Source organism: Condylura cristata, unplaced genomic scaffold (assembly GCF_000260355.1).
Source record: "Condylura cristata isolate star-nosed mole 26May11 unplaced genomic scaffold, ConCri1.0 scaffold00036, whole genome shotgun sequence".
In the NCBI taxonomy this organism is placed as follows: domain Eukaryota; kingdom Metazoa; phylum Chordata; class Mammalia; order Eulipotyphla; family Talpidae; genus Condylura; species Condylura cristata.
Genome location: NW_004567137.1, coordinates 3,887,631 through 3,908,235, shown reverse-complemented (window position 1 = coordinate 3,908,235; position 20,605 = coordinate 3,887,631). Strand labels below are relative to the sequence as shown.

The window sequence follows — 20,605 nt, the reverse complement described above, 5'->3', positions numbered from 1 at the left end:
CGGCCTGCGGGGGCGGCGCCGAGGCAAAACTCCGTAAGTATTAACTTTGCGCGGTCGCCGCGGCGATTCCCGGGCCGCCTCTGGGACCCCAGCCTCCCCCGGCGCCCAGCCCTGCCCCTCGCCGTCCCGGGCCGCGCTGAGACCCCAGCTCGCCGTGCCCCGGTCGAAAAGTGCCCCCTCGCCCCGCCGCTGCCCTCCACGTCTTTGGCCGGGAGCTCAGAGGCTACTTCTGTGGGGAAGGCAAATGTGGGTCTGGCTTCTTTCCTATTTCTTTCTCCACTTGGAAACGGGCTCCGCGCTGCCCGGTTGGCGGGGTGGGCCACGCTTATTTTCTCCGCTGGTAAAAAAGAATGATTGGTTTCCAGGTTTTTGAAATTCTGTGGGATCGAGTCACCCTCCTCATGTCCGGGTTGTCCCTGGCCGCCAGAGCGTCAGGGGAAAGAGTCCGGAGGGGCGATGCGCAAAGTCGTCCCCTTTTGCCATCTGGAAAGTGGGGAGGGACGCGGGCTCCGGGGTGCATCTTGCGCGGTTCGGGGTCTCACCAGCCGGCTCCCCGGGTTCGCCATCCGCTGCGGCGTGGTTATTGTAGCATCACAGAGCCGCCTGGTGTTGCTAAACCACTACTTTCTCATCATCAGATGGCATCTGAGCGCTGCCAGCGTTGCATGTAATTGCGGGTCGGTATCTCCCTGGATCTGTAGGGATTTAGAAGGGAAATGGATGCAGGGCAGGCGTCCTAGCTGACTTCAACCCTTCAGGTTAGCCCTGCCAGCCCATCAAAGCACTGCATTTTTTAAAATTCCTCCAGCCGGTGACAATCAGGGACGGGCATTTATGGATTTTCTAGTGCATGTGGCTCAGCAATTCTTCATTAGAAGCACTTTTAATGTCGAGACAGACCTGCTTTTTTGACCCCAGGTTGTCGTTTTCCTTCCTTTTTAAAAAAATCTTTGACCTGTAAGTCTTTGCAACCAGGAGTTATTGCTCATGTTATGAAGGCACAGAAAATGAGAAGCTTTCTTGCTGGATTTTCAGCATGCTGGGTGAGGCTCTAGTGAATGTCAGCTAGTTCTCTGCAGCTAGAGGCACTGAGTGGACCCAAGAATCAGGGCTCAGGACACAGCAGTTACTTAGAGTGATTTGTGTTGAGTCTTTCTCTTTTCACAAACATGTTATTTGGTACTTTTTATTTATCTCCATGGGGAACTGTCCCAAAACCATAAAAATAATACTGCCCATATACCACTTTAAGGGTATGAAGCCTAATTTGATTATTCTATTGAAGGCCAAGGCCTAGCAAAATATAATTTTTAATATATGTTTTTAAAAACGCCCCCTTCCTGTATTCTCTCTTTTTAAGGGTCTTAAGGTGGTGATATATTTTATCAGGCATAATTGGTGGGTATGCACTGAATTATTTCTAACTTCATTGATCAAGCCTAACTCCTGGGCTTCCACAGCTCTGGGGACACTACACCCATGAAAGACATAAGCCACTCATGTATCAGAGGCCTGCAGGGCAGGCAAGTAACAAAGAAGAAAGAGTGTCTAATTCATGTTTTCAGGGTGGGCATTGACTGAATTTGGTGTTCGGTTAAAATTGGGGGGGCTTATAGATTTTAACCTCGGTGTTGGTATGGTACCCTTTTCTACCAAAATATTGTTTTTTTCTACCAAAATATTTTTTAAGGTTTCAATTTTTTGAAATCTGAATCTCAATGCATGACTTCTGTAGTCTTCTGTACTGTGTAACTTGCATCTACTTTTAATGTGAATGCCTTTGTCATTTTGAGAAATGATTTTTCAGAGTTTCTTAGTGATCTATATTATGTTGGTGTTATAATGATTTTTGCTCTAAAAATACTGTTTGCTGCAGGATATCCTTGCTTCCTTTATTGTGGTTGATTCTTGGCATTATGATTTTGCTCACTCCTTGTAAAACATCAAGGTTCTAGATATGTTGAGAGTGTGCAGAACACTGTAATATACAAATGGACGTGAGTGGGAAAGGGATTTGTTGAGGAAGACTCTATGCTTTGTAACTCTGAGGATTTGGTTTTAAAGAATAATCGTGCCACCTGTTTTTATGTTCCTCAGGCTAGCTTAAATAGTTTTCAAAATTCAGAGTGTGGGGATAGTTTCCAAATGCTTTATAGGATGGGCAAGAATGATTAGCCCATTGCTAGCCAGTCAACCAGACAGGCTTGGTGGCAGAGGAGACTGTCTGTTTTGAGTGCACTTGGCCATCATCCTGCTGCCTCGGTGATCTGCCTCGGTGATCTGTACTTTCTGTAAAATGGGGTGCTGTGATGAGTGGGACACCTGTTGTCTGGCCTGCACATCAAGGCAACCAGTCGGGCAGCACCCCAGCTTCTTCAGAACTGAGCTCTTGGTTACCAGCCTTTCAGACTTTTCCTCACGTCAGCCAGCCAGCAGTTCAGGCCCACCCAAAACCTGGCATTATCTTCCACTTTCTCTTCTCTCCATCACCACAACCCAACCAGTTTGTCACAAAGTCCTGTTCATTTTTTCTGTCAAAATTTTCAAACCTGGATGATTATCAGTGTCCTTGGTGTCACCATCCTTCTTCCCTGTCCCAGAACTCCTCCTCCCAACCTTCTTTACCCCTCCCTCTCAAAACCCCTCCCTGCCAGTCTGTTTCCCACCAGCAGCTCTCAAAGGAAAACAAGTCATTTGCTGTTTAAGGATGCAGAGCTTTTAGGAGACACATATATTCTTGGGGTAAAATATAAAACCCTCAATACAGCTGCAAGGCCCTCTGTGATTTGGCCCTGCCCCCTACTACATCTGGTGGCCACAGTGGCTCCTTCTTCAGAAGACTGGCCTAGGGACTGTGGCTGTTGTGCAGGCTACTGATGGCTATTCTAGGATCATCTCCCAAGTCACTTCTGGTCCTTGGATGCTAGTTCAAGTATCTTCGTTGCACAATTCTATGAGAAGCCCGGCCTTATCATCACCAACAGAGACAATCATCTTTTCCTTCTATTCTCAATCACAGCTTGTAATTATATATATTATTTTAGTATTTAACATTTCTTTGTGGCCCCAGAAAGCACTAATTCACCAATCTCTAGCCTGTGCTGGTGCAGTAGGTACTCAGGAAAGAGTCGTTGTCATGATAAACATAATAGTAACAGCCTTGTGTATTTTACCTCAGTTGCCTTTTGAGCCCTGTTAAGTCTGTGTTTCATACAGAAAAGGCAGAGCTCCATACTCACATGTTCTTCTTGATTTTATATACGAAGCAATCTTCGGAGATATCAGATAAAGTTAATACATCTGGGCTCTGAAAATTCATAGTACTAAATTGAGACACCTTTTAATTAGTGTTGCCCTTGTGATTTTCTATTGTAGATAATCCTTTTTCTTAATACATCATTAAAGTAATTAAGTGCTTTTTTTCCCCAGCAGGCCAGGGTTACCAAAAGAAAAAAATGATACATGTTACTTTACACATGTCCTGTGACAATGCTAGTCAGCAGCTGTTGGTTGTCTAGAGCCAGACTTAAAAGACAGTAGAGAGAGCTGCAGTGAAAAAATGAATTGCAGTTCCCAGGATATCCAGAGCTGTCCAGTGATGTGTCATGACTGGACATTCTTTGACCAACTAGTTAAGGGAAGGGAGAGTTTGAAATTAGGATCACCAAGATGCCTGGAATTCTTTTTTCCCTCTCTCACTAAAGCATTCCTGATATCAGCCAGAGAAGTTTCCTACCTTTCCAAGGCAAAGGCAGGCTTAAAGCTTTGCTTGTTTTTGTCATGTGGTTACTGCTTGCAAAATATTAATGTCAAGCACTTTAACTCGGAAGTACTTGTGTCTTCGTTACTGTTCCTTGTCTCTCCCCCCTTACATAATCACCTCTGTTTTCTCTGGACTTAAGATTTCATAGTTTTCCTTTCAAAATTTTCCCTCATAGCCTTAGAATACAATTACAGCTTTTCTCCACTTTTATATTTTGTAGATACGTAAGTATACAGGAGCATGGGAGCTGATTGTAGTCCTTTCAGAATTCGTCTGCTCATGGCCTCTGGATTTCCCACAAGTTGTTATACCTGTGGGTGATCTGGACTCCTAGTTTTTGCAGTCAGAAGCTGGGTGCCCCAGGTAGTATTTCTGAGCTGTCAAGTGTCCTGTGTTCCCACAGGAGGAAGAGTTCACCTGGCCAAAAATCATAAAAAGACAACTGCAACTTTTTGCACATTTGCTACTCTAAAGGAAACTGTTCCCATTGCCCCCTCACTGCCCCTCCCTCTATTTGTTAACCTCAAAAGTTGCAGTGTGCTTTCTGTAAAATGGGGGTGCTCTGATGAGTAGGACCTGTTGTCCGGCCTGCACATCAAGGTAGCCAGTCAGGCAGCACCCCAGCTTGGTTACTAGCCTTTTAGACTCTTCTTCATGTCAGTCAGGTATGCCTTGTAGCCTCACCCTTCACCTTGCTTATCCAGACCCATTTTTACTTTCTGAAAACATTGAGGGGAGGGGAGGGAGGCCCCACCCTTCAAAGTGCCTTGTTTTGGGCCTCTTGTGCCCCCAGGACACCTGCATGCATCTCTGTGGAGGAGGAAGTTCTGGCTGGGGCATAGTGTATATTACTGGTTGCTTGGGTGACCTTGAACAAGTTGCCTGAAGCTTTTTCAGCACCAGTAATATTTATTACCTATTTATTTCACAGCCTGGCTATAGAATTTAGATGACTTATTTTTGCCACTGTGTTTTTGTCACTTTCAAATACATCACAAAGCTCATTACAGTCAACTCCAGTGCTGTCCAAATTTTATGTGTTTAGAAAGATATTTTCACATTTAGTTGTGTGTTTTACTCTGCTTTGATAAGAAATCAGATGTAAATGCAGGTTGTAACAAGAGGAGAACTGTAGTAATTTTCCACCAGGTTTTATTCATGTGGGTGGTATATTTCTTCACTCTTGCTACTTGTCATTGGTTTCTGACTGCTAAATCATATTTTGTCACATACAGATTTTTTTTGGAGACACCTCCATGTTGATATCTGTAACAGTGGTTCATCCCTTTTCATTCCTAAGTAGTAATTCCATTGTGTGGCTATATAGCAGTTTAACTATCTATTGATAGATATTTGTCTTATTTCTCATTTATCTCTATTACAGATAAAGTCACTAAGGACACATACACTGTCTTTGCATGAATATAGATGACTGAGCCATAAGAGGCATGTATTTGCTTTTTGAGAACCCACCAAACTATTTCCCAAAGTGATTAAAGGCACCTTTAGAGCCATTTGGTTATGGATCCAGACCACTGCAGTAAAGAGAATACCATAGTAAAGTGAGTGACAGGATTTTTTATTTCCCATTGCATAAAGAGCTTGGATTTACTCTATAAATTGCAAATTAATGTTTTATCTTTTAAAAAACAACATATTAATCATTGGTGTAACTAAATGTGAGGCAGAGGCATGAAGTCAGCTCATATTGTTGGAAAATAGGCACCCATATGCACTCAACGCAAGATTACAACAAACCTTCCTTTTAAAACATCATCATCTGCCTAGCAGTAAAGGGAAGCACAAGGAAGTGAGGTATGCACTTGTGCCATTTCGTCTTCCTACCCACAGTGTGTCAGCATGTTCGCCCCTTCACGTCATTTTGAACACTAGTGTGGGAGTCTTTTAAATGTCAGTTAGTAGTAGTATTTTATTGTGCTTTTAATTTGCATTTTCCTAATAACCAATAATGGTTGAACACCTTTTTATGTATGTTTTTTTGGTGAAGTTTCCAAGTTTTTTGCCCAAATTTTGATTGGATTGGTTGTTTTCCTGTTAAATTTTTAGTTTTTGCTATGTTTCAAATCAGTTTTGTATCAGATATTAGCTTTGCAAACATTTTCTGCAAATTCATGGCTTTTCTTTTCATTCTCTTCAGAATGACCTTTTAAAGGAAGCTTTTATTTTGATGAAGTCCAAATTAAGAATTTGTTCTTTATACATTGTGCATTTGGTGTCCTGTTTAGGAAACTTTGTTTAATTAAGGTACAAAGATGTTCTCCTGTGTTTTCTTTAAGAAGTTTTATAGTTTTAGGTTTTACATTTAGAAATACAATTCAATTTTAATGCTTTAGAACTGTTTAAGTTCACAGCAAAATTGAGCTGTAGGTAGGGGGATTTCCCATGTCCTCCCTGTCCTATGCATAACCTCCCCCATATCAACATGGAGATATATTTGTTTCCTGCATTTGTATGTCATTATCACCCAGAGTCTGAGGTTAATGTTACACCTTCTCTGCGTTTAAACAAATATATAATGACATGTATCCATCACTGTAGCATCATACAGAGTAATTAGCTATCCTAAAAAGCTCTGTCCCGGGCCCTCCCTGGTGGCACAGCGGGTTAAAGCACAACGCAAAGAAGCTAAAGCCACTTCCACATGAGTTAGATCCCCACCTGCTCCAGAGGTGACCACATGGCGAGGCAGACCTCTCCTGACCCCCCCTCTGCTCCCCTCAGCAGTGTACTTCCTAGATCTGCCTGTTCTGCTCCCCGCTGTGTCTCTGGTGAATCCTCTCACCCTCCTCATTCTGGCCTGTACCCCAGTTTTGTATGAATAAATAAAAAATCTTTAAAAAAAAAAAAAGGCTCTGTCCCTTGCCTTTTCATTCTTCCTGTCTCTTCTGGAAGGTCATTAGTTGGAATCAAACGGTATGTAGTTTTTTCAGAATGGCTTTCACCATGCCTTGTGAATTCAGGTTCCTCTGTATCTCTTCATCACTTGATAGCTCTTTTTTTTTTTAAGATTTATTTATTTATGCATACAGAACTGGGGCAACAGGCCAGAGGTGCAGGGGTGGCAAGAGGATTCACCAGAGACAATACAGGCCAGCCCACAAAGTACACTGCTAAAGGAAACAGTGGGTGGGTCAGGAGAAGTCTGCTGCGCCATGTGGGTCACTTCTGGGGCAGGGGTCAAACTCATGCTGAAGTGGCTTCAGCTTCATTAGTGCTGTGCTTTAACCCGCTGCACCACCTGGGAAGGGCCCTTGATAGCTTATTTTTAACCCTGAGTAATAGTCAGTTGTCTGTACGCATCCGTTTATCCATTCACCTACTGAGGCACAGCTAGTTGGTGCATGTTTCAGGGGTTGTGAAGAAAGCTGCTGTGTTTGTCAGTGCACAGGTTTAAGTTTTCAGCTCCTTCAGGCAAACATCAAGGAGAACAGTTCCTAGATCCTGTATTGGCATTCTGTTTAGTTTGGGGAGAACCTTTGGACTGTCTTCCAAAGGTCTGCACCCTTCTGCAGTCCCAGCAGCAGTTTGAGGGAGTTCCTGTGGCTCCACATCCTCACCAGCTGTGGCAGTTGTCAGTGACTGGGATTCTACCACTATAGTGGTTAGCTCATTGCTGTTTTAATCTGTACAGTTCTATGACAGATCTTTTCATATGCTTATTTGCCATCTGTATATCTTTGGCAAGGTATCTGTTAAAGGGTTTGACCTACTGAATTACTTTTTTAAGTTTTGAGTTAAAGTTCAGTTCCTGTATATGGGAATCCATTTGTTTCCTGTACCATTTGTTCAAAAGAGTGTTCCTTCTCCACTTAATTGTCTTTGCTTCTTTTGAAACTCAGTGGCCTCTTACATCTCTATTACATCAGTTGACATTCTCAGCTGAGTAACACAAACTGAAGGGAAAGCAACTCTGTCCAGCATTTGTTAAGAGTGAGTTTTGTCATGTTTACTCTGAACAAAGTTTCCAGTTTCCAATGGGAGCTTTTGTACAAACCTTCCCTTTACTCTCTGTTCTCTTTTTGGTTTTTTTGTTTGTTTGTTTGTTTGTTTTGTTTTGAGTTACCATAACACAATCTGGTTGTGGGAAACATACACAACTCACCCCTTGAAACTTCTGTTATCTTCCCTTTTGGAGACATACACAACTTACCCCTTAAAACTTCTGTCATCTTCCCTTCTAGAAACAACTATTTTACTGTTTGCTCAGAAAATTTCCTCTGTAAAAGTTTCCAGTCTTGGGCCTCCCTGATGGCACAGGGGTTAAAGACACAGCCACTATGAAGCTGTCGCCCGCACTGCAACATGAGTTCGATCCAGGGAGCTGACCCTCATGGTGCAGCAGACTTCTTTTGTCTTGCCCATTGCTCCTTTCAGCAGTTATTTCAACAAATTTGTCTATTCTGCTCCCCATTCTGTCTCTGGTGAATCCCCTCAACACCACACCTCTGGCCTATACCCCAGTTCTTGTATGCATAAATAAATAAATCTTTAAAAAAAAAAAAACTTGACAGTCTCCCCATCTGTCTCTTTTGTCGTGTTCTACTGAATGCATTTGAGTCTATTGGAATGAGGGGCTGCTTCCAGCAAGGTCTGAGTGGGCTGGGTCAGTCTCTTGATCTTGAAGTGAGGCCACTAACTTCTCATTCTGGGCTAGTTTAGAATAAAAGAGATATTTCTGTGTGTCCATGTGTGGAAATGAGGTGTTCCAGTGCAGGCGTAGTGCCTTTCCCCCTGGGAACCCAGAGAGCTCTGCAGGCTTTTGGTCTGCACTGGGAGCCAGGACAGAGTCCAGTGTTCTGGACAGGATAGGTACTCACCCCAGCGCAGCCTGTCCAGGCGCTGGTCTCTGGACACCTGAGAGAGAGCGCACCGAGGCTGGAGTTCATGCAAAGGTAGAGAAATGCTTGCTGCTACTTAGCATGGAAGATGCTTCTCATCCCACAGTCTGGAGTCTGTGCTTTCCAGAGCCTGTCTCCATTGGTAATCCTTTCTCTCTATTAAACTTCAGTCTCACCTGCCCTTGGCTACTCACCTTGGCCTGGAAATAATTCTAAGTTTCTTGGAATTGTTGCTCCCTCTAGTCATGTCGTTTCACAACCAACTTGTTATAGAAGTTGCCTGTGCCTGTTGCTTCTATTCTCGCAGCTCCCAACTCCCCAGACAGGTGCCATTTCTTAGAAACATTTCTTATTACAGCACCAATATTTGAATTGCCAAAATCGGTGGGAGCTTTTTCAAGCCTAATATAACTGAAGGTTTTTGTAGCATGTTTACACCATGGGATTTACTCCCTGTTTCAAGATATCCCCTCCTGGGCTTCCTTCCTTCCTTCAGACCTGAATTGGACTTCCTTCCATGCATGAAGGGCTAGTAGAGAACTTACACATGGTTCCTGCTCTCTTGGAGAATGAAATGAAGAGAGTTAGTAAGTAATTGACTTAATGTTCTTTATAGAATGATGAGTACTTTGGAGGAAAAAAATATAGGTGAGGGAACTGGAAATGCGGAGGGTATTTTTGAATTTGGGTGGGCAGGAAGCCTCCTCTCATAGGAGAACATCAGAGTTGAGACCTTAATAGAGCCAAGGAGCTAACTGAATGGAAGAAGACTGCTCCAGGCTGAGGAGACTGAGTGCAGAAGCCCTACAGCAGGCGTGACCAGGTCACTGGACCTGGGGATGGCGAGAGGACAGGGGTAGCTGATGGGGTGGAGGAGATGGCTGGACCTATCCTTGGGCCTGAGCAGTTTTTACTCTGATGGAAAGACAGTGAGGGTCTTGAACAGAGGAATGAATGTGTGGAGGTGAAATGGGGTAGCGCAGCTCTGGCGTGGATGCCCGTGCTAACCAGCCTGGAGCCTCTTGGTCCAGGGACTGTAGTAGTTCTGGGACTCCTGTGTCTGCAGTGAAATGGAAAAGTGACTCTGTGAAGTGAGCTCAGCTGGTATTTGTAAAGACCACAGTAAGGCAGATAGTACTATGAAGTGCTTGTTAGATGACATTTATAGACTTGAAAGAGCTTTCTCTGGTGACATGGCAAATGACATTTGTGAAGTGGGGGTGGGAAGGGGTATGAGAGGTGGAATCCATGCAGGAAGATCAATTATAAGCAGTATGCGGCTGAGTTGGTGGCTGGAGAGTTAGATCTCTTCCTCCCTCTTCCTCTCTCTGGAGTCTTGCCTCTCTCTCCTTCTTGACCTAGCAGGATGGTACCATTTAGAAATATACAGAGGCCTTTCCTGACTGTCTTCAGAGAGGAGGGTGTGGTAAGTCTGGTATTTAGTGGGCAGGGCCTGAGCCAGGGACACTCAGTATCCTGTTTGGAGAAGATGTATGCCAGGCAGTGTACCAGTAGCATCCCTTAGCTCTGCTTCCCACTGCCCCTCCCTGCCTGTGTGACCCCTCCCTGCCTGTGTGGTCCCAGGATACCCCTAAACTGCCTGTTATCTCCCCCAAAATCTTTATGTACATGGGGTATGGGCAATAGGTGGCTACAGAATTTTCATCAACTTTTCATAAGGGCCATATCCTAAGAATGTAAATTTCCATTATGAGTGTGTCACCCACTTCCCTTGCTTTGACTCCAGCCCACCTGGTGATGTCCTTGCATGATGTTCCTCCAGTGCTGGGTTCTCTGCCTGGTACCCGGCCACTGAGCCTGAGCTATGCCAGCACCTCTTCACTCATGGTGCTTGTGGCACCGTCTCCTGTCTTACACCTAACCCTGCCTTTCCTGTACCCCCTGATTTGATTAATTCATTTTGCCCCTTCTGAGTTCACCTCCTGTACCGCTGAGAAGATTTTCTCCATTTCCCAGCACTCACTACTCTAATTTATCACCTCTCATTTAGTCTGTTGCCTCTTAACTGATTTCCACCTGAGCCCCATCTTCCACATGTCACCGGAGAGCTCTTGGTGACACACATCTCACTGTGTCAGTGACTTGCTAAAGACAACTCTGTCACTGCTTGTAGGATCACAGCACATGGTCCTCTGACAGTTGCTCTTGTCCCCCACCCGGCTGGCCAGCCTCCCAGCTTGGCTGCCCTCCAGTCCCCTCCCCCACTCTCCTCACACATGGATGGGAGGACCAAGAAGCTGTGCAGAGGGTGCAAGGAGCAGTGAGATGGTTGTAATTTCGGAGACTTCTTTGCTGGGCAGTGTGATGAGTACCCAAGTTACTATCTTCCACGTAGTGTGCTGTAGCTATGCATATCTACAAGCCATCCCAAGTACTCATGAAGAATTTACATTAATTTGGGTAAAAATCATTAGGAGAAATGTGAGAATATAAATTTATATGTATCGTCATCACAGAGATCTTAAGCCAAAGGGAAGCAGCACACCAGGAAGAGAACACACTAAAATGTTATCGTGCTGCTTGACTTTGAGTCTGTGGTGTATATGTGTGTGCTGTGCATATAGGTACATGTGTGAGCGTGCAAATGTGCACACTTCATTTCCACCTGCTGAACCAGTCAGGGGTGGAAGAGCCAGATGTTATCTGCATCCCCTCCAGCTCCCAACTTGCAGTGGTGGTCTCTCGTTCTGATTTTTTATATTGTATAGATTGCAAATTTTTCTTTGTTACTATTTTAAATAAATACTTTAATCTCCCCTTGCACCTTTTTGTGTCTTCTAAATTTTTCTGTCATGAGCTGGTATTTTATAGTCAGTAAAAGGGTAGCATATGTTTTTCTCAAGAGCCAAAGGCAAGCTTATTGGTAAAATATTTGGTGGGTTCTGTTGGCCACTCGGGCTGGACCGTAGGGCCCAAGGAGAATTGAGGAAACAAGTAAGTAGTGACTCCTGAAACAGTGAGCCCTGCATCTCAGCCACGCCTCTGGAGCGTCCTGGAGAGCCTTTGATCCTTGGCTTGCTCATCATGTTGGCTGGCCGAGACTGTGCCTCCTACACACTGGTCGGGATTAGCGTGAGCTGATGAGTCTGACTTGTAAGGCGAGGTAGAGAGGCTGGATGGTCAGGAAGTGAACACATGTCCAGCCGCTGTGAGTTTTTGCTGAGAAGTATGAGAACAGTCAGTGCCTTCTGGAGGGGCTGCTTCTGTGTGCTCCCTGAACTTGGGGTACAGCAGCAAGAAGGGAGGGAGAGCACAGTGAGGTGAATGAACCGGAAAGTCGCATCTAAGTTTATTCTCCCGGAGTTTTGTTTTTTGTGTTTTATTTGGGCCAAAACTAAACTACTATTTCCTGCGCATACAAGTGGAGGAGGGAGACAGGAAAGGGCAGGAAGAGAAAGGCCAGCTGACACCCGAGAAGGGCGGTCCACAGAGAGAGCGCTCTGTTTAAAGGAAGCCTGGACCAAAATGTGCTTTAGAGCCCAGCATGATCTGGAACTTGGGTCAGTTTTCTCCAAGGGTATTTACTAAAGGAGAGGGCTGAGGTTGTTGCTGAGCCCACAAAAAGTCTACAGAACACACGGAACTTTTACAAACACTATGTTTTTTAAGATCTGAGAGTTCTAAAAGCACAAGTAATTTTAACTATTTTATCTACTTCAAGTAATGCTTGAAAGGCCAGCCTGGAACCCTGCTTCCGGATCAAAACTGCCGCTGTGGGGATAACACTGGAGCTGTGAGGATGCTCCTCTGTCATGGCGAGGGCACCACAGCTCTGAGCCCCCTTGGTCCTTCGGAAATGAACTTAGTTGGTGGCTTAGGCGGTGTCTGACCCCACCTTTGATGCTGTCAGATGGTCTGGGTGTACAAAACAAAAGAGCCAGTCTTATCTTCCCCATATTTTGTATCTGGACCAAGCATTTAAAGAAATAATGTCTGGAATGTGGTAAGGGATAAGATGGAGATGTGCCTCCTGGGTGGGGTTGGTAGTGAGGGCCTCTGGAAGGGGATCCAAGACTGCCCGAGGAAAAATCAAGGAAGATTAGGAGGAAAATTCCTCTAGTTTAAGACTAGAGGAAGAAAAGGCATTTTCTAGAACACCACATACAGAGCAGCGGGTAGCAAGGCTTGTGTAAGACCGAGCAAGTCTGTTGGGGAACTATACAAGTCTACAAAACACAGGACAGTGGATTGGAGCTGACTGAGGTTAGGAATTATTTTTCCATCTTGGAGACTGTAGCACATCTAAGCTTCCTTTAGATCGTGTGTGTCTGTGTGTGTATACACCTCAACAGTTTTTTTTAAAATTTTATCAACCCATGTCCAACCTTCCTTCACTCCCCCCCTACTTACATTATTTTGAAACAGTTCTCAAACATTATGTCAACTATATGGATTTTTAAAGAAAAAAAATCATGACCAGAGTGCTACTTTCAGTTGCTTAACGTTAAGACAGTGTGCTGTGTTGACATTTCCAATTGCCTCCTAAAGGATTTTATAGTTGATTTGTTCAGAATAGGATCCAGACAGGTTCGCATACCACATCTGATGCAGCTCTTAAATCTCTTAACCTATAGTCTTCTCTCCACCCTTTTTCACCTTTTATTTGTCAAAGAAACCACATTGTTTATCTTACAGAGTTTCTCACATCTGGATTTTGCAGTCAGCAATTGTAGGATATCACTTAATGTTCTCTTTGTTCCCCCTATATTTCCTATCAACTGGGAAAGTGATGCAGAAAGACTAGATCGGAGTCCTGATCCCGGTTCATTTCTGTGGCAGGGCGCCTTCTCAGGTTCTTCTCGCTTTTTGTTGATAGCAAAATGGTTATCAGACAAGCAGCTTTTTCTTGAATTTTATCTAAAATTTAGATTTCTGCTTACACACTTGAAATCTTACATTAGGAAGTACTGAGATTGTTTCAGAATTGACTGGACCTCAGTGCTGTTCAGTGCCTTCCAGCTCATTGGCCCACCCACGTGGAAGTGGAGTGAAGGAGCACATGCCCCGTGGTGCTTGTGTGTGGACTGTGTGACAAAGACAGGAAACGGCCTCTGCTTCTGAACAAACCTGCAAATGTCCTATATGGAAATAAAAATAATTGCAAAGGAGAAAATAGACTTAGAACTTACAGCTGTAGGCAGCAGAGAGGTCTATTTAGAAGACACTGCATTGTGAGCAGGGGCAGAAGGACTCAAAGCGGTAGATCTGGTGCCCAGTAGGTGTGAGGAGCCTGAGAGAAGGCCAGCCCCAGAGCACAGTGCAGAGTGACCTGACCTGAGCAGAGAGGAAGGGGCTGGGAACAGACTGGACCAGGTGGGTCAAGTCTAATACACTGCTCTAAGGAATTTGGACTTTATTCCAAGACTGTGAGTTGGTTTTATGAACAAAATAGCATATTCCAGCCAGCCACAGTCTCTCTCCACCTCTGAACACACTCATTCTGTGTTCCCAATGAGCCCAGTGTGCATACCTTGTCCGAAGCCAGCTCTGGAACCCTCTTGGCTTTGCAGATTGCCCAGAAAGTCATGATTTGGGTCTAAAGTCACAGAAATTTCCCCAGGAGAACAGCTTAGTCCCTTGTGTTCTCACTTTTGATATTTGCTATGCGTTATTCAGTTCTTCAACTGCTTTTATAGTTGCAGTCCATTGCATAATTTATTCTTAATAGTTACTAGAAATAATTAGATCAGACGACGTTTAGGGAAATTAGTTCAGAAAGCCTAAGATTAACGCAGAGAGCCCATGATCATTCAGTAATGGGGTTGAAGCTGAGATCAGAAGCAGTGGCTTTATGACCTTCTTTTGGGGTCCTTAGTAGAAGGACCCTACCGCTTTCTACTTGGGTGATTCTACTAACCGACGAGTGCAGGCCAGCTGAGTTATGATGGCTTCATTGGATGTTTTCGTGGACTTACCCCTGTGGGTGTGACTTAGGTATTTTGAAGTGGCTAAGAGTATGGCTACATCTGTAGTCATCACACAGACAGAAACTAGCTGGTATAAATGGGAGTTTACCCAAAACCATTTTTGTTCCTTATTTTTCCTATATTTAAGGGACAGACTTGACTTCTCAGTAATTCACTTTCCTTCAGCCGATCATTTTGATGTTTTTTTCCTGGAAATAATCTACCATTTGAGATTTGAGATTTTTCCTTTGATCTAATGTATTTAGCAGGAAAATTGTTTTCCTCCTTTCAGATATTCAACAAACTAACACAATTAAGTATGTACTAATTTAATGAATAATTTATAAGCAGTCTTACTTGCCAAGTACACTACTAAAAATATTTACACGACCAAAAACAATTGAAAATCTTGCTTTATAAACATACTCTTTGATTTTGACAAAAGCAACAAAATTCACCTTATAAAAGAAATGGACATAGAACAGTGAGTTACGAAGCAGCTTGGTAAGAGCAGAGACTGGTTTGTAATTGAGGGTCACTGACAGCAAGTACCAGTCTAGAGAATGCTGAGATGTAGTGTCAACACTGGGAAAGGATGGGGAGGAGGTCATTTTAGCAAATTCTTTGCAGAACAGTCATTAAGAAGAGCAGTTGGTGTCTGGAGGTTCCTCAAGCTGCTAAACATGGAGCTTCCCTACGACCCAGCAATCCCACTCCTAGGTATCTATCCAAAAAACACAAAAACACTGATTGAAAAAGATACTTGTACCCCCATGTTTATTGCTGCTTTATTTGCAATTGGAAAAACATGGAAGCAGCCCAAATGCCCAAAAGTAGATGACTGGATTAGAAAGATGTGGTACATATATACAATGGAATATTACTCAGCAACCAAAAAAGAGAAACACATGTCTTTTGCAGCAACTTGGATGGAGATGGAAAAGATCATGCTTAGTGAGATAAGCCAGAAAGAGAAAGAAAAATACCAGATGGTTTCACTCATAGCAGGAGTATAATGGACCAGGCGAGAAAATAACAAAAATAATGAACAACCATATACCAGAGACATTCTGTGGGGGCGGAGTGGGGAATGGGATCAAAAACAGGGGAGAGGGGGAAGGGAGGGAAATGCACGGGACTATGGTGGTGGCACAGGGGTGATTTGGTGATGGGAAACCTGCGGGGATTACAATCGAGATGGAAAAAAAAAATGTGCAAAATGATGTAAAAATAAACTTTGTAATAAAAAAAAAATAAAGAAGAGCAGTTGGTCACCTGTGAATGCTAGCATGTGGGGGTGCTCACAGCCCTCAACGTCTGCCCGTTCCTGTGGGGCCAGGCCTGGCCCTTCTCTCTCAGGGGGTAGGGGAAGTGGAGAGAAAACGGGCCAAAGGCAATACTTGGCCTGTGGGCACTGAATGAGTGCAATTTGATGGCATTTAATAATGACAGAAAGTTTCAGGCCTGACAAAGAAGCAAAGGTAGACTCTTCTGGCAGGCTATTAACAAACATCCAATAGACTGTAGCTGAAAATGCCGAGGCTCTGAGCTTCTGATTGTGAGAATCTATCTGGAATACTTCATTTAATTCTAAGTCACATGTCATTATTTTTAAGTTCCTGAAGGATCAGAACCAGGCCTGAATTCAATACCCATATTTACCTGGAAGTCAGCATGACTAGTCTCACCTGCTTAACAAGAGCCCCTGCAGTGGAGGTCACAGAACCTTCCTGCTCCTTCACTGCTGTCTATTAATTCTTAGGAAGTATATTCATTACATATGTACTACATATAATTAATTGTGGTAGTAATTATGTTAATGAAGAGTAACGCTTTCCTTGTTCCCAGTTAAGAATGCTTTAGATTATAGACACCAACCTTGGAGAGGGATGCATGGTGAAGGGGTGAGAGGAGATTGGGGGCAACAGAATGAAGAACTTAAAAACAGGCAGCTCGGTAGATTATCCTGCAGGAAGGAGCCAGCGCTCTTCTAGAACTATAATGAAGAAGGTTGTAATGCTCCCATGTGTGGTCCTGGTGCTGTGACACCGTATCATCGGGGGTTCAGGCTTCCCCACATTTTGTTCATTCAAGGATAGAAAGGATGTAAAATATCTTAGCAATCCCACATACTTGAATCCTTTCACTTTGCCAACATGTTCCTGTTTCTAAGCCAGCTAGTAGCTTATAAATTTGTAAAGTTTGGGCCTCCTGCTGAGAACTTACCAACAGCTTCTCCCCCACCAATTTTCCAGATTTTGGCAATGTTTAGGGAGGCTACAAAGTCATTTATGTGTTCTGCTTAAAAAAAGGTATGTGCTTGGTACAAGGACATTCATTTGACTATGAAACAGTCTTAGCAATAGGCTAGAAGTGGGTTTGAGCTGATGGTATCTGTGCTCACATCAACACAGCATGCCCAGGGCATAAATGCCTGTCCTGTCTGCCTAATGTCTCTCTGCCAGCGTATCAGCTTCATAAAGCCCAAACACTGAGTGAATTTCAGGCATAGCTTTCTAAGAAGAATTGAGGGCTCAAGATACAAAGATTTCCACTGCTGAGTTGAAGCTAAGGTTATGACATCACCACACACACACACACACACACCCTTTAAGCAAGCTCCCACATGGTGAATGCTTTCTGTAGGAATGTACACACTCAAGCATGGGGTAGATGCAGGTTGCTAGTTAAACTTAATATAGCTGACTTTTTGGCTAGGTTGGAATGCATTACCTATGGAATAATTGTGAGATAGTGGCATGCAGTATATTTTTTCCTACATTCTAATTTAAATTGAACCTTTGTGTAGCTATCGTCTATAGCTATCCACACATTTCAAGGTAGATTGAATTTTCTACTTTGCTCCCTCTCCGCTACCCTCCAGTGGTAGTTGGCAAATGTGGCAGGAGTTGAAGCCCAGTCAGTAGATAAGCTTGTCCTCCACATTGGTGAAATAGAAGAGAATCACAGAGCAGGGAGGCCAGCAGCCAGCCAAGGCAGGAAGAGCAGCCAAGAGAAATGAGGGTGATGTCTCCCTGAATGGTAAGAGGGAACCCCTTGAGAACAAACCCTGGCTGCCTCTGACAGCTGAAGGTGGGGATGAAGAACTGAGGAACATGACTGGGCAGTGTGGAGCTCATTGATGATCTGAAGAGAGGGAGGAACTGCTGAGTTGAGAGAATGAGAAAATGCAGACTGATCTTTAAAACAATAATAGTTCTTTTATTAATGATAAATATCTGAGGACTTATAATGTACCAGGTCAAAGCACTTACGTCTATTAACTCACTTAAATCTCAACAACTCCCTAAACCTTTAGATGCCCCCATTGTACCTTTGTAAGAACCGAGGCCCAGAATAGTTTGCGCAAACTCTCAGGGGTTAGAAGGGTGGAACAGCGCTAGGATTCACACTCACTCTTCATTAATCCCATCCCACGCTGAAGCTTACCCCTAGAGAAGGAAGCTTGGGTACTTTGGGGTTCTTTTGACTCTGCTGGGGACTCCAGACTGTCATCTTACCCTTAGGGAGTTTCTGCAGGTCTGAGGGGGAAACAGCTCAACAGCATGGCAGTATTGTCTGTGTGGGGAGTGTAGAGCAGGTAGAACCAGGATGTAGGAAGGCAGCAGCCAGATTTTATTATTAAAATCTTTTATTATTGGAGGAGGGAGTGATCAGGAATGTTTAGAAGGTGACCCAGAAAATGAGGTTCGCACTGTAGAACTCAGGGGGGTTAACAAGGGGGTGTAAAATCAAAGTATGAGAAGTTGGGTTGCCTCCTTAGATCGACTTCTGTCTGTTCTCATCGGGTTTCTAACTGCACTTTCCCCACGGCTAAAAATACCACGTCTTTAAAAGTCTCCAGTGGGTTTGTCCTAACAAGATATTTTCCCACAAATGAGAACTCTCTGTTATTTGTTTGGCCTGTGTATTCAATATAATTATATGCAGCTTTCTTTAGAGAAGGAAAAGCCTTCATGTATTCTAGACAAAAGTGCACACACACAAGCAGTCACTGTTTTTGATTTTAAAAAAGTACTAAAGATCATAAATGAACCTAGCATGCTTTCTGTATGGGGTGGGTAGGAGAAGCTCCCTGCACCTTCATCAAAAGCAACATATAAAAACTGAAATTATCGCCTAAATAAAGAGAACAGAAAAGTGAAGTCAGCAAGGAGATCTGGAGATCCTACAGGGCCCTCTGGTGACTTCTGCCCCAGCCAGGCAGGTGCACCCTCTCCCCATGGCCATGTGGCTGCAGCCACTGCCTGCCCGCACCACATGTGGCTGAGTTCTTCTTTATTTAATAGCTTTAGGGAATGGAGGGGCGTTGGGGGGAAGGTGCTGAGGTGGTGGCACGGGAGCGTAGTAAGGCAGGTGAAGTATGTACATGTTGGCGGTGATGTAACCCCCCAAACTACATACTTACATAAATTGGTGGCAAGTCAATGAAAAAAACAAATCAGGACTCCTAACTTTGCAAGTTCTGAAAAACAAATCTGTACAGCTAATTAGTTCCTAGACTTGTGCTCCATCTTATCACACTGCAAGTGTGTTAAACTTCCTGGTCCCAGAACCCCATCACACTCTTAAAAAGGATTAGGAACACTCAGACCCATTTTGGGTGGGTCACATCTGTTGATATCTACCTTATTAGAAGTTAAAAATAAGACATTCAAGGTAGATATATTTTGTTACCTATTCTTTAAAAGCAGGCAAATTGTTGTTACCGTTTACTCAGAATAAATCCTATAAAACAAAGTTGTTGTCGTATCCCTGACTCTTATTTGTTTTGGGGTTCACCTAAATAACAGTAAGAACAGAGCCTAGACTAAGTGAGTGTCATGTGTGTAGGACTGTGTTAGGGCCTTTCCCCACATTTTCCTTTTATCTTCATAACTCTTTGATGTAAATGTATTCATCTTGCAAATGAGAAAACAGGTTTGAAGAGATTTTTTTTTTTTTTAAGTTCAGTAGCTAAGCAGCAATGGGGAAAGCTGCTCTGTGAGAATGAAGTCTACTGTGGAGAAAAAGCATTAAGGAGCAAGCACCTGGTCAGCTGACCCTCTACTAACCCCGTGGTGGAGGCTCTAGAATACCTGTGGCTCTGGGCCTTGATGCTCTTGGCTTGGATAGGTCAACTTGTCTTGTGTGGGGTGTGTGTGAATGGGTGTTTGGGACGCTTTAGGTAGGGTTTATGAGCTCACTGAGCAGGTCAGGGGGTGACACACAGTGAGTGATTAGACCTGTGTCGCATGGACCTGACCTGTCTCACTGGTAGGGGCAGTGCCCACTCAGTGACTGAGGAAATGAGGCTGCACCAGTCCTGGCAGAGCCTCGGGTTATTTCAGGGGCCAGACATCTGGAGTTCTGGGGTAATTCCATCCTTTTAAAACACATCAGAAATATTTTGTGGGCCAAACAGAGCACTTCACAGAAGGGGGATTTGTGCTTCATTGTGTCAGTATCTCCCATTAGCTGTGGGGTGATACAAAACCTATGGGTTTTACAAGTAGCTCAGCAGGCTAGGCCAGGCGTTGGGAGGGTGTCAGGGAGGGGCGTATGGATGTGAGAAAATCTGTTGAGGTAAGAATAATTTATTAATAGATTTAAATTAACTTATAAAACATTCATGGAATGAGGTATTTCAATTCACTGGATTTTTTAGATAATGTAAGTACTTGAAAGCCCTCATTTTAAGAATGAAGGATAGCAGACTCCTTTCACAAGCACTGCTGTAAACATAATATCTGGGGGGAGGTTATGAGGATCATTTTAGCCATCATTCTATAAATATAGGTATTATCTGTAGAATAGAGGCAGTGGATGGGTGTCTTTTATGAGTAACATAAGGCAAGCTGCTTTACTAACAAGGAAAGAGGTCACTTATTTCGGTGACCAACCGTGCCCTGCTTTACTAGATGGGCCTCGTTGACTGATGATGCCTGTTGACCTGACATAATGATAGGACCCTTTGTCCTGGATGAAATATGACATAGTCACCCTGTATAAAGTCAGAAGCTTCTTAGTTGCTGGTCCCTTTCTCATAGACATGG

At 43.8% G+C, this 20,605-nt stretch overlaps 1 protein-coding gene across 4 annotated transcripts in view; it reads left to right on the top strand.

Moving 5' to 3' along the window:
* Positions 1 to 20,605, top strand: part of RASSF8 (Ras association (RalGDS/AF-6) domain family (N-terminal) member 8) — a 92,457-nt gene continuing 71,852 nt past the window's right edge. For all 4 annotated transcript variants that reach the window (XM_004693201.2, XM_012732886.1, XM_012732887.1 and 1 more), the window contains exon 1: positions 1 to 33. The gene's annotated coding sequence lies outside the window, so the exon portion shown is untranslated. The remainder of the gene's footprint in view (positions 34 to 20,605) is intronic.